A 19687-nucleotide genomic window follows, 5' to 3' on the forward strand; every position below is an offset into this window, starting at 1 on the left:
TAGGCTAGTATTCTTGTCAAAATATTCAGTACGTTACTTTTGATATAAAAGATTGATAAAAAACTGATTGGCTATAGGCCAAAAGAAAAAATAAATCGAGGAACAAAAACAAACTCAAAGCAAAAGTAAATTTTAGACAAAGCATAGATCTGGTTGCCTACGTCTCTTCCGACAACAAAACATTAATTCTGCAATCATAAATAGTATTTGTGGACGGAAGAATGAAAAACAAAGAGAAGAGGGAAAACGAAGAAGATGAATGAATTTTGAGAAGTTGTCAGTTGTAACGCTTAGGGTTTTAGTAGTCTTAAAAGGTGTAATTATGTAGATACTTAATTAGGCGACTTTTGGACTTTTTAAAATATCTCAAAATTAAAAAGTGGAAAAAAAGAGCAAAAAACTGAGGTAAAAGATAAATAGAGATACTGGAGGTAGAGAGTGCCACATCAGCTCTCTCATTCCCTGCTTTATATTAATATATAGATATATATATATATAGAGATTAGATTAGGTAATTTACCCGTGCTTTGGGCGTTCTTGAATAGCATCATTAATTCTCACTCCCTTCACTGCATTATCATACAATCTAACCAAAATATAGAGACTCGTGTCAGCCACTGGACATGTAAAAATTAACTTGAATATAAGTACTTTTAGAAGTAGGATCACACATGAAAACAAACTAAAAGATAAGAATTGTGTTAGAACCTGAGCAATTAATCAATGAACCTATTCGATAATTGTATACCAATTATACTTTATGTGAATTCTTCCAATTTATTACAGTAAATACAAAAACAATCAGCACAATAGTAGAGCAATTTCTATATCAACACAACATCTACTGTCTACATACTGAAAAGCACAAAGAGACATAATTATTTTATTTAAAGTTACATAACATTAAATGTTCCAAAACCAACACATAAACACTCTATTTTTTGCTTCTTTTTTTGTGTGCTGATCGCTAACTTCATCGTCATGTATGATTAGGTTCCTTCCCTTCCTAATATTTCTTGATGAAGTTTTTCTCTTTCTATAGTTATCACCATCATTGACATATAGATCTTCCTGAGAGTCTTCAAAGTTGTCCAAAGAGACATTAGTAGATTCCTAAATAGTTTTCAGAAGAAATATTATTTACATATCTTTTGAATATGTTAATATTGTTAGTAGTAGGAAGTTTGCTAAATAAAACACAATAGAAAATTACCATCCCTTCAATAAGTCCTTCTGTTTCAATGTTATCCTGCACTTTGCTTTTCCCCTGCAGAAGCAATAAAAACAAAGCATATTTACGGTGTATACGTAAATCTGGATTACCATTTGAAACAATCTATATCACAATACCTTTTGTTCTTTCCTTTTTCTATATTGCAATTCCAGATTTCTCATCTGGAATCAACAACTTTGATACCATGAAAATAAATTCTTTGTTGTAAAGGCTTTGAATTTGTGGCGGTACATTATTGCTATCCGACGACAACCTATGAACAATTTGTGAGCGGATGTATCAAGAAGCTTCTTCACAACAACATTAAATAAAATCACAGTAGTCTCCCCAGTTTTGTCTCTTATATTTACGTGTATTTAGTACCTATAGTTGTACAATCAGTTAGAATAAATGAGAATATAAATCATTACATCATTACTTGCTTCCTTACTTCACCAAAGGAAACTTGCATTCTTTAGCACAAATGTGGCATGTATAAACATAGTTTTCGGAGACAATCTTTTTGGAACAGCAGTTGCATGAAATAACTACCAATCAAAATAGTTGTCCATACCAATCAAAATAGTTATCCATTTCGGTAATGTTGCCCCTCACTGTAACAATGTATTTCTAACATTAAAAAACTCTATTTAGTAGAAGCATCTTGAAGAATTGTGTTTCTAAAAGCGAAGAAGCAGAAATAGGAAAATACTAACATGCATTTTCGACATTCCGGTCAGACTCCAACAACTCAGTAGTGTTCATTATGTTCAGAAACATCTCTTCCTCAATGGGAATGCTATTGACATTGGAGCTGCCGAGTACCCCAAAAACATGGTACTAAACTTTTGAATCAATGTTGTTATGTAATCTATTTCAAGATGTACATATATTTTGCTTGCAAATGTGGGTAGTGAAAGTAACCTCACCTGTTAACAGTGAATGCAATTTAAAAACCACCTTTAATATATCTTTAGAATATCAGTAGTAAATTACATAGCAATAAACATTAAATATAAAACAATTATCATGGAATTATTTTACTGTTATAGAAGTTACTATCATAATGTACGGATCATAGTCCTTGTATAATATGGTCCTTATAGATGAAGAGGTAATACATGTGTCTTATTCTTTTTCAATATGCAATTTGTAATTTTAATTTTGAAAACACTTACTGTTTTTCCTCTACCAGGAAACTTTGAATTGAGTAAAAATCCACATGATTCATAAAAAATGTAATGTAAAGATATATTCATAAACAACATGGATAACAAAATAAAAGTACACAAAATTAATCCGATTTTAGTGTAACGATCCAACTGGTCGTTTTGAGTATCACAATCCCGTTTCCCCATTTACTACTCAATTTGGGCTTTACAGTTGTTGTGTGACTTGCCAGGATAATTAGTTCGGGTTCGGTCAGGTTTTGGAATGAATTGGAACACTTAGTTCCAAGGTATAAAGCTTAAGTTAAAATAGCGATCGGATGTCGACTAATGTGTAAATGACCTCGGAATAGAGTTTTGATGATTTCAATAGCTCCATATGATGATTTTGTACTTGGAAGCGTGTCCAAAAAATTATTTGGAGGTCCGTAGTGGAATTAGGCTTGAAATGGCGAAAGTTTAATATTTAGAAAGTTTGACCGAGGGGTTGACTTTTTGTTATCGGGGTCGGAATCCGATTCTGGAAATTGGAATAGGTCTGTTATGTCATTTATAACTTGTGTGAAAAATTTGAGATCAATCAGACTTGATTCGATAGGTTTCGACATCGAATGTAGAAGTTGCAAATTTCATAAAAGACTAAAATCAAATGAGTTCGCACAAGACCTATATTTAAATGAGCATAACTCTCATGGTACGAAGTGTTATATAGTTTATTACTTATCAAATGAAAGATCCTTGAGTCTAGTTTCTAACGCTTCAAACCGTTTGTCATTTGGATATTCCTACAAGAAGTTATAACCAAATTACCAAAGGCTGGAAAAATGCGATTATGCGGCAAATTGTGCGACCGCAAATCAATTATGGGAGCCGCAAAACAGGTTTGTGACCCACAAAATGGTTGCCGATATGCCTAGCACAAACCACTTCTGGGCATCAGTTTTGCGATCCATTGTGCGAACCGCATACCTATTTGGCAGTGCATTATGCGATCGCATACCTGTTTTCGGGGGGATAATTATTTTATTTTCATAATCCGACCCAAGTTTGGGCAATGTTTGAGTGTAATTTCGGATTTTGTGAAAAAAATAGTATTTTGATATGGATAAATTCCTATGATTCGTGTTGACTAAATCAATTTAATTGTGACTAGATTCGAGCCGTTCAGAAGTTGTTACGCGCAGAATAAATTTCTGGAGCATTGTTTAGCTTGCTCGACATTGGATTCGGCTTGTTCGAGATAAGTAACTCTTCTAATCCTGGAGCTAAGGGTATAAACTCTAAATATATGTATTATGTGAATTGTTGGGAGGTGACGCATATGCTAGGTGACGGGCGTGTGAGCGTGCACCATAGAAATTGTTTCTGTGGAATTTTGTAGTTAAATAATCTTGGCATTTTGCATGGGGTTTTATGTGTTAAAGAAATTGAGCTGCAAAGCATAATAAAAATCATGTTGAGGCTATGTGCCAGTATTATTGGGACCCACAGAGATCATATTGCTGTGAATTGTTTGTTTTAAATTAAAAATTCATACTCAATCATATTCATGTCATTACACATCATATCTCAGTTTCTGTTGTTATTTATTAATACATTATATCCTTATTTTTGGGCTATGTTTATGACATTGTGAGCCCATGAGAGAGAGAGTGGAGAAATTGATGACTAAGTGAGGTCGGGGGTCTGATTGTGAGGATTATTATGTGGATCAGAGCTGCCCAAATGCAATAGGCCTTATAGGATTTATAATAGCGCGTGAGTTGTCCGTGCAGATCCAGATATTATTATAGCACTTGAGTTGTTCGTGTAGATCCAACACGTGAGTTGTCCGTGCGGATCTAGATATGATATTATAGCACGTGAGTTATCCATGCAGCACGCGATTTGTCTGTGCTTATAGCGCTTGGGCTGTAGGAGCCCCTCATGAGTTTGTACACACCCCCAGTGAGCGCAGTCGACTATAAACAGGGATCGGGTTGTACGCCGCAGCAAGTATTGTATAGCGCTGAGTGATTGGGTGTGCTGGGCATATTGAGAGAGAATGCGAGATAATAAGATTGAGTACTCTGAGAGTGTGAGTGCATGAGTATAATCTCTAAGATACATTGCATTGACATGCACACATGACATACATGCATAGAGATATATTTTCCTCATGCTGTACGGTATCACAATATTCATGATTTCTCACACATGTTGACATATGAACATAGTGATGCATTTGTTTTACACTGGTTATCTGGAAACAAAATGAGACATTTTATTTATTATTGAAAAGATTTTGGAAAAATTACTATTTTCAAACTTACTCATATTTTTGGTAACTTCGGTAAATGATTTGGGTTTTCAGTGATGTACTTGAAAGGAAGAATTATTTTTAGAAATCATGATTTAGCTGAGCATTTTATTTCTGAGTTACTTCTTATATTATTTGCTTCACATTGTTATGGACTGTGGTGGACTATTAGTTTTGGACCCGACCTTGGTAAAAGTCACTGCTTTCAACCTAAGGTTAGGTTTTTTACTTACTCAGTACATGGGATCGGTTGTATTGATACTACACTTCTGCACCATGCGTGCAGATGTTGACTGTTATTTTTGTTGTGTTCGTTGGGAACTGGATCTGAAGATGTACCTCCGGTTATTACTTCCTCTTGTTCATGGTAGCCGTAGATTCATGAAAACTCTATTTATGTACTTTTCAAATATATATTATATTATTTCATACCAGCTTTGTATACTCTATTAATAGAAGTTCATGGTTTGTACTACTAGTTCTTGGAAAATATATAAGATTAAGATCTTTATTTACTTAAATTGCATAAATAATTGTTATTGGAATTGGATAATTTAAAGTTGGCTTACCTAGCGGGTTGGGTTAGGTGCCATCACAACTAGTTGGATAGTTGGGTCGGACAAGGTGGTATCAGAGCTCTAGGTTCATAGGTTCTATTAGTCATGAGCAAGTGTCTAGTAGAGTCTTACAGATCGGTATGATGACGTCCATACTTATCTTCGAGAGGCTATAGGGCATTTAGGATATATACTTCCCATATTTCTTTCCTTATCGTGCGGAATTGATTTAGCTTGAGACATAACCCTTTGAATTCCTTCCACATATTCGTATGCGCACATGAGTGCTCGGTATCAGCTATGCATCGCCGACTTGTGATTCTATGAATGAGGTTCGAGACGTGTATTCTGTGTTTTGGTGATGGGCCAGTTTGGAGGACTTGAGGCCATGATTGAACTGCAGCTTAAGCTCGGTAGCTTCAGTTATAAACTGTACATTTGGACTCATATGTACGGTAATGTCCCTACGAGTGGAAATTATGGCTCGATGAGCGGTGTAATGGCTTTATGATGAGTATGATGTAAATGCGGGATGTGTTAAGACGATTTGAATATGATGAGAAATGTTTCATTAAAATGTAAAGGAAAGGCCATTGGGTGCATGATTTTCGATTTGATGTAACGTACAGTCTCGAGTATGAATGTTTTGAAGGATCTTTCACGATTGTTAAATTTTGGGACAAATTAAATTCTCATTTCTTGTTAATAAGTTTGGACTTGAAAAGATTAAGTGATTGCGTAGTAATTGTGACTGCGAAAGGTTATAACGAGATACTAATTTAAGGCTAAGCAGGTGGGTTATCCCCTGCGGAGTAATCTACGTAGGTGTATTCCTTATGATGTGAGTAGAGAGTTTCTTTTCTGCCGACGGGGCGTATGTGTGGAGATTTGAATTTGAATCTGGCTAAGAAAGTTGACTTCAGTGTCAAGAGAATGATTGCGAGCTTAGCGGATGCTTTGGGGTATTTTTATGGTTGGCGTTGCATGAGTTTGAGAAGAAGTTTTGTTGAACTAACTATGGCATTATGGTAGTAATAGAGTATTGGTATTGTGAGTTATAGAATATTTTAATCTATGGCTTTGAGCCAAATGGGGGAGCCTACTATTGATAATTCAATTTCATGGTTATATATAAAGGTTTAGTTTTAGGATGAGACATACTGGTGGGTTAGTTATGACTTGCAGAAGTTGAGATCGAGGATGAATCGAATAAGGAAATTCCTGGATACGGGTTATATTGCACTTATGGGTATATGAAAATCGTGGGATGAGTGAGTTGTTATTTGTGAATGATGTAGTGTGCACAGAGTATGAATTTGATAGGTGGTATTAAAGAAGAGTTACTTCTTTGAGTGTTGTTGTGCTAATGGGGCACGTGTCTTTTGGCCCATTTGGGCGGTGTAATGTGGATATGAACAAAGGGGGTGACTCTCGAGAAAGTTCTAATGGATTCGAGATTAATATGTAACAATTGAGAATTTTTGGCGGATTTATTTATGGCTAAAATCTGAGATTTAAGTTGGATGGTGTCGAGACTTGTGACATTTTTGTATATCATTATGGATTTTATATTTCGGTAGCAGAAAGGTGAATGAAACGGCCTTAGACTCAAATAATGTATTTTTAGAGTGGGTGTTTCGGTTGTGGTATTTATAGGGATAATTATGATACGGTGAGACTCTACAGATATTTTGATGGCAATATTCTTGGGTTTGGTAACCTACATGATTTGGTCGAGTTAGAAGAATTTAGTTCTAATAGCTTGATTATGTGCAAATGGATACCAAGGCATTCTCGAGGAGTTCTACCACAATTTGAGATGGGTATTTTCCTACCGACCCGAGGAGCATGTTGAGTATTGTGATTTTCTACCGGATGGGATCAAATGGGAGGCTTCTGGCTGATCGGATATGTATTTTACTTGTGACTCAGAATGATTATGAGGTTCTCGTATTTTTCATATGATGGCATGATAGATGCGGTATGTGGTGTGGGAGTAAGGTTTGCGTGTGCAAGGTCATGGTTCGGTTTTGAAGGGGAGGTCATAAATTCTTAGATGGCATGGACGGTTTTCGATATTTAGATGAATGCTATAACTATTTGGTATTGTGTGAGTAGAGTGTACATTTCAGAAGGCACACTATGTTTTGAACTATGGATATTTCATAGGAATTGCGGCATTTTGCTGGTTGATCGACTGCTGATTTTAAGACATTGCTATGTGGCACGAAAGAATTGGAGAAATATTCCTTGTGGGATGATCGTGTATGAGAGATGTGTTAGACATTTAGGCGATGGATATGGAATAAGAAATGGTGATTCGTGTGTCCTATGGATTTGGATCTTAGAGTTGTTAGGAGCATATTGTTTCATGGCGGTGGACTGTGAAGTCATGGCCGAAGCTAGCCAGATGATAGTATGTATTATGATTCAGTCGTTGTGGACCTTCGAAGGGTTAATTGTCTATTTGTGGGTGACCAAAGTTGATTTGGGGGTTCATTGGTAGGCCCAATTAAGATGTGTATTCTACACCGAGCCGGAATGGTTGGCTTCATACTGCTATTTGTTGAGGGATGTGACATTCAGTTGATGTTGAGCTTATTCGTGTTATGAGATGATGTGTGAGTTATTCATTTATTCTATGAGGAGTTTTGATTCATTGGTTATATGCACACATGGCGCGGTTCTATTGGGGGCCTTATGGTAGAATTTGAACGAGATAAGCATTTGGGTATTGTATGATTGATTGCGTATTAGTTGTGTTCTTTCAGGTTTTGTGTGGCATTCTGTCGTTTGCCTCTCCGTGGTTATTAATTTTGAGCAGGGTGGCTCGGGGTATATTATATGGACCAACGTTTGGATGGGGTCACACATTGCAGCAGAGTTATGTTAAGGTATGAACCTTGTGTTAGAATCGGGTGATGGTTCTACGGTGTATGATGAATTTTCAGCAATTCGTTTTGGCGGTACTTGTTAATATGGCGGGGCAGTCCTCTCATTTGAGTCATTTTTCATGACTGAGTTCATTGAATTGTTGCGTAATTGGTGCACGGATGGCACGAGTTGTGGCTCTGAGTTATATTGATGTGACATATCAGTAGGATAGTTGTGTTTAATAATATAAGGTCATCAGACCTAGAATGGGTACTATCAGGTTTGATCACGGTATGTTCGGAAGGATAATATTGAAAGTCGGCTCAGAATGCGATTATGGTTCTGGTTGGGGCGAGAAAGCTCCGTGATTTGTTGATCTGGTAAGTGGTCATGAATTATCGCGTGTTTCTTTTATTATCGATAGTGTACGAAGATTTTGACATGAGGTTTGGTTCGATATGGGTTTTATACTAGTACTTGGTTGGTTTTGAGTAGTTATTAGTGATCAGAAATGGTGCTACGAGCGGGCGAGTTGTCTATTATTCTAGGTAAATTATATCTATGATTTTTGTTATGGCTCGATGTAGCTTGTTCAGACTCATACAATGTGTAAATGTAAGATTCGTGTCTTGAAAAAGAAATTCTGAAGGTTGGGAATTGAATTCCAAGGTTTTTGGGCTAAGGTTAAATTAATGATTTTCAGTTGTATTGTGTTGTCCGGCCTATATGGAATAGGGTGATGTGAGATCACCCCCGGGTGTGTGCGTGGTAAGGTGGAATAGAGATTTGAAGGTTAAGAACAACTTTTGGCAAGTTCGAGGACGAACGTATATTTAAGTGGGGGAGAATGTAATGATCCGATCGGTCGTTTTGAGTATCACAACCCCGCTTCCCCATTTACTACTCAATTTGGGCTTTACAGTTGTTGTGTGACTTGCCGGGGTAATTGGTTCGGCTTCGGTGAAGTTTTGGAATGAATTGGAACGCTTAGTTCCAAGGTTTAAAGCTTAAGTTAAAATAGCGACCAGATGATGACTCATGTGTAAAGGACCCCGGAATGGAGTTTTGATGAATTCAATAGCTATGTATGGTGATTTTATACTTAGGAGCGTGTCCAAAAAATTATTTGGAGGTCCGTAGTGGAATTAGGCTTGAAATGGCGAAAGTTTAGTTTTTGAAAAGTTTGACCGGGGGGTTGACTTTTTGTTATCGGGGTTGGAATCAGATTCCGAAAACTGGAAAAGGTCTCTTATGTCATTTATGACTTGTGTAAAAAATTTGAGGTCAATCGGACTTGATTCGATAGGTTTCGGCATCGAATATATAAGTTAGAAATTTCATAATACACTAAAATCAAATGAGTTCGCACAAGACCTATATTTAAATGAGCATAACTCTCATGGTACGAAGTGTTATATGGTTTATTACTTATCAAATGAAAGATCTTTGAGTCTAGTTTCTAACTCTTCAAACCGTTTGTCATTTGGACATTCCTACAAGAAATTATGACCAAATTACCAAAAGTTGGAAAAATGCGATTATGCGGCAAATTGTGCGACCGCAAATCAATTATGCGAGCCGCAAAACAGGTTTGCGACCCGCAAAATGGTTGCCGATATGCCCAACGCACACCACTTTTGGGCATCAGTTTTGCGATCCATTGTGCGACCCGCATACCTATTTGGCGGTGCATTGTGCGATCGAATACCTGTTTTCGGAGGGGTAATTTTTCTATTTTCATAACCCGATCCTATTTTGATAAATAGGCTTTGGGGCTTATTTTGGGGCAATTATCTGATGATTTTATAGAGAAATGAGAGTGTTCTAGAGAGAGGAAGTAGATGAAGTGTCTTGTTCATCAAATTCTTGTCCAAGCCTTGAAATCCAACAAGAAATCCCTCAAGTTCTTCATCAAGGAGGTAAGGTTCTAACACCTAATCTTCAATTTCGAGTTTGGGTAATGATGGGTGATTAAGAGTATGATTCTTGGGCGTAAGATTATTATTTATACGTATCAATAAGGTTTATAGAAAGAGTGTTGAGTTCAAATGGGTAAATATTGGGTTAAAAATGGGAGAAATCTTCAAAGATTTCAATTAAAGATTTGAGGGTCGAGTTGATGTTGGAATTTGGTAAAATTTATATGGTTGGACTCGTGGTTGGATGGGCATTAATATTTTGTAACTTTTGTCGGGTTCCGTTACATGGTCCCCACGGGTGATTTTTGAGTGTAATTTCGGATTTTGTGAAAAAATTAGTATTTTGATATTAAATACAACAACAACAACAACAATAACCCAGTATAATCTCACTAGTGGGGTCTGGAGAGGGTAGTGTGTACGCAGACCTTACCCCTACCCTGGGATAGAGAGGCTGTTTCCAATAGACCCTCGACATCCTTCCCTCCAAGTACTCCCCACCTTGCTCTTGGGGTGACTCGAACTCACAACCTCTTGGTTGGAAGTGGAGGGTGCTTACCATCACAACAACCCACCTTGTTTGATATTAAATAAATTCCTATAATTTGGGTTGACTAAATCAAATTATTTGTGACTAGATTCGAGCCGTTCGGAAGTTGTTACGCGCAGAATGGAATTTCTGGAGCATTGTTTAGCTTGCTCGATATTGGATTCGTCTTGTTCGAGGTAAGTAACTCTTCTAATCTTGGAGCTGAGGGTATGAACCCCAAATATATGTATTATGTGAATTGTTGGGAGGTGACGCACATGTTAGGTGACGGCCGTGCGGGCGTGCACCATAGAAATTGTTGCTTTGGAATTTTGTAGTTAAATAATCTTGGCATTTTCCATGAGGTTTTATGTGTTAAAGAAATTGACCTGAAAAGCATAATAAAAATCACGTTGAGGCTATGTGCCAGTATTATTAGGACCCATAGAGGTCATATTGTTGTGAACTATTTATTTTAAATTAAAAATTCATACTTAGTCATATTCATGTCATTACACATCATATCTCATTCTACGTTGTTATTTATTGATACATCATATCCTTATTTTTGGGCTATATTTATAACATTGTGAGCCCATGAGAGAAAGACTGGAGAGATTGATGACTGAGTGAAGCCGAGGGCCTGCTTGTGAGGATTATTATGTGGATCAGAGCTGCCCTCATGCAGAAGGCCTTGTAGGCTTTATTATAGCACGCCAGTTGTCCGTGCGGATCCAGATATTATTATAGCACGTGAGTTGTGCGTGCAACACGTGAGTTGTCTGTGCGAATCCAAATATGATATTATAGCACGTGAATGTCCATGCAGCACGTGAGTTGTCCGTGCTTATAGCACTTGGACTGTAGGAGCCCCTCATGAGTCTGTACACACCCCCAGTGAGCGCAGTCGACTATAAGCAGGGATCGGGCTGCACGATGCAGCAGGTATTGTATAGCGCTGGGTGATTGAGTGTGCTGAGCATAGTGAGAGAGAATGCGAGGCAGTGATATTGAGTACTCTGAGAGTGTGAGTACATGAGTACAATCTCTGAGATACATTGCATTGACATGCACACATGACATACATGCATAGAGATGTATTTTCATCATGTTGTACGGTATCACATTATTCATGATTTCTCACACATGTTGACATATGGACATAGTGATGCATTTGTTTTACACTGGTTATCTCGAAAGAAAATGAGACATTTTATTTATTATTAAAAGGATTTTGGAAAAATTATTGTTTTCAAACTTATTCATATTTTTGGTAACTTCGGTAAACGATTTGGATTTTTAGTGATGTACTTGAAAGGAAGAACTATTTTTAGAAATCATGATTTAACTGAGCATTTTATTTCTGAGTTACTTCTTATATTATTTGCTTCACGTTGTTATGGACTGTGGTGGACTATTGTTTTTGAACCCGACCTTGGTAAAAGCTCGTCACTGCTTTCAACCTAAGGTTAGGTTTGTTACTTACTAAGTACATGTGGTCGGTTATACTGATACTACACTTCTGCACCATGCGTGCAGATGTTGACTGTTGTTGTTGCTGTGTTCGTTGGGAGCTGGATCTGAAGATGTACCTGTGTTCCAGTTGCTGCTGCCTCTTGTTCATGGTAACCTTAGATTCATGAAAACTCTGTTTATGTACTTTTCAAGCAGATGATGTATTATTTCATACCAACTTTATATACTCTATTCTTAGAAGCTCATGGTTTGTACTACCAGTTTTTGGGAAATGTATAAGATTAAGATCTTTATTTACTTAAATTGCTTAAATAATTGTTATTGGAATTAGATAATTGAAAGTTGGCTTACCTAGCGGGTTGGGTTAGATGCCATCACGATTAGTTGGATAAGTTGGGTCGTGACATTTAGGAAGTTAACAAACTAAAGATACTTCAAATGAGATAAGTGGCTTACTAATTAGTTACAACTTGGATGTCCCTTTTTTCCCCACTCTCATCCAACACTCTCCATGTCACCGTTACCAGATAGACAACCAACAACATCTACACTATCAATTGAAATAAATAGTCATTTCATAATTACATTAATATAAAGAAAAGCGTAGCAGCAAATATTGATCGTAATGAGTATACCTGTTAACACGGTGTTTGTTCAATCTTGAGTTCATCATTTCTGGTTTTACAAATTGATATTTGTTTATAGGAGTATTGTCACTATCTTCTCGTTGTTTCTGGAGCGCAGTTGTCAGGAATAAAGAAATTTTAAAAGTACTTGTCATTGGTCTAAATTCACAAGTAGTCTCAATAACTTTGAAGTTCTTAATAACATAGACTGACCCTTCACCCGCAAATTCTTGTACTTATTAACTAAATTCTTTATTATTGTAGCATGTATTAAAGTTTCCTGGTAGAGGAAAAACAGTAAGTGTTTTCAAAATTAATAATTACAAATTGCATATTGAAAAAGAATAAGACACATGTATTACCTCTTCATCTACAAGGATCATGTCTGTACTAATCAATTCTCTGTTTCGCTTGAAATTAATAGAATCTCACATTCGACAAACCATGACCCTCATGGTCCAATTAGCTCTAGTACTATTCAAGTCTGAAAGAAGAGGATATGTTATATCCTATAACAGTTTCAGGATAGAAAAATAGCATATGAGTTTAAGAAGGATGGCAGAAATAGTTTACGGATATTGGCAGAAACACACGTAAGGATGCTGTGGGAGGCTTTTATATAAAGGATTCCGCTAATTTTAAAAATGCTAATGATTAATTGGAAAGTTACAATCCTTTAGAAAAGACACAATAACGGAGGTATATTTTGCACAACAGGAAGAAGAGGCTGTAGTTATGTCGTCTAACTTCCCGTTATCAATCAAGTCAGATATATGAATGAATCGATTAAGATCAATTTGTGGCTTATGCAAAAATTGGCGCAATGTGGGCTTTCATTGGGACAACCAAACATATATATTTGAGCTTTATTGGGCAAACGACATATTTGGGGTTCATTAAGCAGACGGGTTGTAGGGGTAAAAAGTTAATTTTTTTTTCTGATCATTAGGCAACAACTAATGTATTAAATGCATATGTCGATCTTCAAGCATAATACAAAAGAGTAGAGCGAAAAAATATAATAGCGCTAATATAGCATCAATCTATATTCAATCAAATGAAAATCATAAGGCAATACGATTTTTGTTGAGAAAAAACTATATATTTTCCTGATCATTACAATATTGCCGCTATGTTTAATGCATATGTCGCTTCAAGCACATGGAAGTTTAGAGAGGGAAATAGTAGCAGGAAGTTGAACAACTATCCAATATCAATTTCTGAGGCTATGATGAAAAATCTAACATAGTATAATCTTATTCTTTTGTTCCTTAGTTATTGATTACGGAAAAAAAATATAGTATTCCAGAATATTTCTGGGACTTTGCTCGGGAAAAATATATATCAGTAATAAAATATTAAGTATCAAAATTTTAAATTGTCTTTTTTCTCCATTTTTTCAGATTTCTACAACTCATTCTTTTTATTGTAATAATAATTTAATAATTATATAGGAGTCCAAAAGTCATGTCTTTTGAAAAAGAATTTCAAAAGTCATTACAATTAATAAACAACCGTTTTCTTGCATAAGAGAACCCAACGGCAAAATTTTAAAGGACTTGTGGCAATCAATATATAATAAAAGGAGATGCAAAAACATATCATTAAGACAAGTGGCATAACAACTAAAAGTCAAGTGACATTGTTAAGATAAAATAAACTACCTTTTAAACTAAAAAAACCTTTTTAAATTTTGAATTAATTGGTTACTCTATTTGAATTAATAAATATAGATATCTTATAATTAGCTATATCAAAAAAATAAAAATATGAAAAAATAAAAAATAACTAATTAAAATTGGGGAGTAGTTTCAGTATATATAATATATCTTCGTTAAGTTATTTTGCATTTTGTCATAATGTCTGAAGAGCGAAGAATTAGGGTTTCATTATATTGGGGGAGAGGGGGTGAGGTTGTGGTGGCGAATAACTCAGTAAACTATAATTTATCTCCATAGTGTCATGTTAAGTTGCCACTTACAATGGAGTACGATAAACTGGTATCGTTGTTATGTAAAACAAATGAGTGTAAGCAAACGTTCGGTGAATATTAAAGTAACCGGAAGATATCCGTATTCTGTTACTCCGCAAGGGGTTGCTTGTTATGCTGAGTTTAACATCGAGGACGATGAAACTCTGAGTAATTTTTTGAGGACTCCGGATGAATACCGGGAATTTTTTGTGATAAAAATATTGGAAATGTACGTCAAGACTGAAGAAGTTTGCAATAATGAGGTTGCGCAAAGTAGGAATATCCCTCAATCATCGGGTGGTTATTTTAGAGCAGTTTTAGCCAAACATGTTCGGGGTGAAAGAGTTTGGCCTGATCTAAACTTATCTCTGTGATGACCCAAAATGTCATCTTTAAATTTAATAAGTAATTCTATGTTCTAAGACCTCAAAAAGCACCATTTATCATTCCTCGACTTGCGTGCGTAGTCCGTAAAATATTCCGAAAAATTTTCATGTGAAAAAAAATTAAAATGTGAAATAGGGCTTTAAAACTCAACAAGTTGACTTTGGTCAACATTTTGAGCAAACAGACCCGGATCAGTATTTTGACAATTCCGGTAGGTCCGTATCATGATTTGGGACTTGGGTGTATTCCCGGAATCGAATTCCGAGGTCCCTAGCCATATATATGGAATTTTGATAAAAAATTAAAAGCTTGAAAGCTTAAGGATTTCTAAGAATTACTGATGTTGGATTTATTGACCTCGGGTCCATATTTTGGTTCTGGAGCCTCGTATAGGTCCACTATATTATATATGATGTGTCTGCCGAATTTGGTGAGAATCAGAGTTGCTTGCGCAACCTCAATTGTAGCTGATGGTGTTCCTACCACTTATAAAGACGCAATCCAAAGTTCAGAAGAAGATAAGTGGAGGATTGCCATGAATGAAGAAATGCAGTCCCTTCATCAGAATTATACATGGAAATTGGCCAATCTCCTGAAGTGAAAGAAAACAATTGGGTGCAAATGGGTATTTGCAAAGAAAGAAGGATTTCCTAACCAAGAAAATGTTCGCTACAAAGCAAGATTGGTGGCCAAAGGATATGCTCCGATGGAGGGAATTGATTACAATGAAGTATTTTCTCCAGTTGTAAAACATTCCTCCATTAGAATTATGTTGGTTTTGGTAGCACAGTTGGATTTGGAACTAGTTCAGATGGATGTAAAAACTGCGTTTTTACATGGAAACTTGGAGGAGGAAATCTACATGAATCAGCCAGAAGGATTTGAAGTTGCTGGAAAAGAAAATATGATATGCAAACTTGAAAAATTATTGTACGGATTGAAACAATCTTCTAGACAATGGTACAAGCGATTTGACAAGTTTATGTTGCGGCAAGGGTACAAGAGAAGCAATTACGATCATTGTGTGTATTTGCGCAAACTTAATGATGGTTCTTTTGTATATCTTCTCCTATATGTTGATGATATGTTGATAACTTCCAATAATTCGGAAGAAATTGATAAGTTGAAGATTCAACTGAAGGAGGAGTTCGAGATGAAGGATCTGGTAGAGGCAAAGAAAATTCTTGGCATGGAGATAATAAGAGATAGACGTTCAAAGAAACTTTGTTTATCTCAGAAAGAATATTTGAAGAGAGTACTACAGTGTTTTGTCATAGATAAGAAGACTAAGCCAATTAGTACGCCACTTGCTCCCCATTTTAAGCTAAGTACTACTATGTCGCCAAAGGATGAAACTGAACAGTAATATATGTCAAGGGTACCATACGCAAATGCTGTTGGTAGCTTGATGTATGCAATGGTTTGTACGAGACCTGACATTTCACAAGTCGTTGGAGTTATTAGCAGATATATGCATAATCCAGGAAAGGAGCATTGGCAAGCTGTGAAATGGATTCTACGGTATATTCATAGTACTGTAGATGTTGGGTTAGTTTTTGAGCAGGAAGACAATCGGTCTGTAGTTGGATATTGTGACTCAGATTTTGCGGGTGATCTGGACAAACGAAGGTCAACTACTGGTTATGTGTTTACTTTTGCAAAGGAACCAGTTAGTTGGAAGTGTACTTTGCAGTCAACAGTTGCTTTGTCTACAACAGAGGCAGAGTACATGGCTATTACAGAGGCTGTGAAGGAGGCAATTTGGCTTCATGGGTTGCTAAAGGAGCTTGGTATTAAACAAAAAAATATTACAATTTTTTGTGATAGTCAAAGTGCTATTCAATTAGCGAAGAACCAAGTTTATTATGCAAGGACGAAGCACATTGATGTTCAGTATCATTTCGTACGAGAAATCATAGAAGAAGGTGGAGTCACGGTGAAGAAAATTCATATTACGGAGAACCCTGCTGATATGCTGACAAAAGTGGTGACTGTGGTCAAGTTTCAATATTGTTTGGATTTGATCAACATTGTTGAACACTAAAGATTGAAGATGAAGACACAACCAAAATTTGTTATTGAGAGAAAATTGAAGATGTGAAATTTTGTCAAGGTGGAGATTTGTTGAAATTGTCAAAAGTCCCACATCGGTGGATGACAATTTTGAATGGGAATTTCACCCTATAAAAGGAGGCCTAATGTTTAGGATTTAAACACACCTCTCATTTACCTTTTTTATCTTCTTATGGCATTTGTATCTTCTCTCTTTAGTATTATTTCACTTGTAATTTTGGAGTGGAATAAAAATATTAATTGTGTCCGAGAAAGTAGGAAAAATTGGCCGAACCTCGTAAATTCTGGTGTTCTTTTATTGTTGTCTTATTTTCTTGTTTATTATTTAGTGGTTGTCATAATTTTTGGTATAGTAGTTGTGACTCATTCACACTATATACATTTGGCTTCCGCAACACATATAAGGCTGTTATGTATGATCATGTTTGACGACTGAAAACCAGTTTGCTAGGAGTCTCTCTAATGAATCAATAAGTATTTGTACTCTTTGCCAGTTAAACCCGACCATGAGCATCATAATATTCTTGTCTTGATTAAGAAGAATGATTCATCCTACTACGTGAAGTTTCATTTCCAGTATGTCGAAATGTTGTAGCTCTCCGCTATTATAAATTTGGTGTGTGTGTGTGTGCGCATAATCAGGGACAACCATCCGAAAGTTTTAGGAAATAATTAAACTTGCATTGTCAGGAGTTGACAGCAATATTGTTGTTGTCGAGATTTGAAGGTCCATTTGATATCGGAATTGGACAAATTTGGTATGGTTGAAGTCGTATCGGAACGGGTGTTCGGATTTTAAGAGTTTTCCTGGGATTTGAGACGTGGGTCCCACTGTCGAATATAATAATGAATTTCGGATTTTTATCCGAAAAATTTGTAAATTCATATGGAATTGATTCCTATGATTCGTATTGAATATATCGAATTGTTTGTGAATAGATTTGAAGCTTTCGGAGGCAAATTTAAAAGGAAAAGTTGTGGTTGAATAATTGATTGGAGTTTGCAAAGCAAGGTAAGTGTCGTGGTTAACCTTGACTTGAGGGAATAGAACTCTTAAATTATTTGTTATGTGAATTGCATATGAACGACGTATAGGCAAGGTGACGAGTGTCTATACGTCGTCAAATTAATTGTTTGCCTGCTTACTTGAAAAATTATAAATTATTTTTAATCATAAATTAATTATTATAATAATTGTTTCTCTCTTATTTTTGTCAAATATTAATTCTTGAATTTCTGCATTAATTGTTACATGCTATTTGAATTATGTGCCTTAATTGTTATTTGACATTTAGCATATTAAATATTAAACTGCCTATTTGCTCCATGATTTCCATAATAATTTGCTATTTGTCATTGTTTGCTTCATAATTAAATCATAATTATTGCATGATTGTTGTCTTATAATTTTATATTAATTGTTACAGTTATTGAAAAAAAATTTTCTATAAAAATTGGTAAATGAATATGTTGGAGGAGCGGGTTGCAAGCCGCAACAATATTGATTATAATGAATATATTGGAGGATCGGGTTACACGCCGCAACAAACTTAATAAAAGGTCAATATTGAAGGATCGGGTTGCACGCCGCAACAGACTTATTAAAAGTCAATATTGTAGATCAGGTTGCACGCCGCAACAGACTTATTAAAAGTCAATATTATAGATCGGGTTGCACGCCGCAACAGACTTTTTAAAAAGTCAATATTGGAGGATCGGGTTTCACGCCACAACAAACTTATTAAAAGTCCATATTGCAGGAGCGGGTTGCACGCCGCAACAGACTTGATTAAAATGAATATATTGGAGGAGCGGGTTGCACGCAGCAACATAACCGAATGTGAATATATTGTGAGAGCGGGTTGCATGCTGCAACAGAACTGAATGTGAATATATTGTGATAGCGGGTTGCACGCTGCAACAGAATTGATGGAAATGATAATTGATTATGACTGCTGCGTTGGCTTCAATTATAATAAATGAGTTACCTGATTTATTTCTATTATTTTTGGTTGTTATTAATATTGCGTACAGGTTAATGTAGGTAAACCGCCTTAGTCTCGTCATTACTTCGTCGAGGTTAGGCTCAGCACTTACCAATACATGGGGTCGGTTGTACTGATACTACACTCTGCACTTCTTGTACAGCTTTTGGAGTTGATCCTAGCGGCGTACCTTAGACTTGCTCGGATTTCAGCTATTCAGAGGAGACTTGAGGTATAACTGCATGGCGTTCGCAGTTCTGAAGTCCCCGTCTACTTTATTTTAGCTGTGTATTTATTTCCAGACAACTTTATTTTATTCAGACATTTATTTGTATTTATTCTAGAAGCTCGTGCACTTGTGACACAAATTATGGGATGGTATTTAGACACCGTTGTTTTGATGAATTATTTCATTATATTTCAAACGTTGCTTCCGCATTTGTTAGTAATAAATTTAATATTATTTTTAAAATAGTTAATATTATTCTAACGTTGGCTTGCCTAGCAAGTGAAATGTTAGGCGCCATCACAGTCCGAAGGTGGGAATTTCGGATCGTGACAATCTCCACGGGCGAATGAGGAGCGAAGAAATAATTTCTCTCCTAGTT

General features: G+C 36.0%; 1 long non-coding RNA gene across 1 annotated transcript in view; it reads right to left on the reverse strand.

The window, feature by feature from the left end:
- Positions 1–2041: 2041 nt before the first annotated feature.
- LOC138894696 (uncharacterized) overlaps positions 2042–19687 on the reverse strand; it is a 49529-nt gene continuing 31883 nt past the window's right edge. Inside the window, exon 3 of the long non-coding RNA XR_011409106.1 lies at positions 2042–2142. This is a non-coding gene — a long non-coding RNA (uncharacterized lncRNA). The remainder of the gene's footprint in view (positions 2143–19687) is intronic.

Source organism: Nicotiana tomentosiformis, chromosome 1, assembly GCF_000390325.3.
Source record: "Nicotiana tomentosiformis chromosome 1, ASM39032v3, whole genome shotgun sequence".
Taxonomy (NCBI): domain Eukaryota; kingdom Viridiplantae; phylum Streptophyta; class Magnoliopsida; order Solanales; family Solanaceae; genus Nicotiana; species Nicotiana tomentosiformis.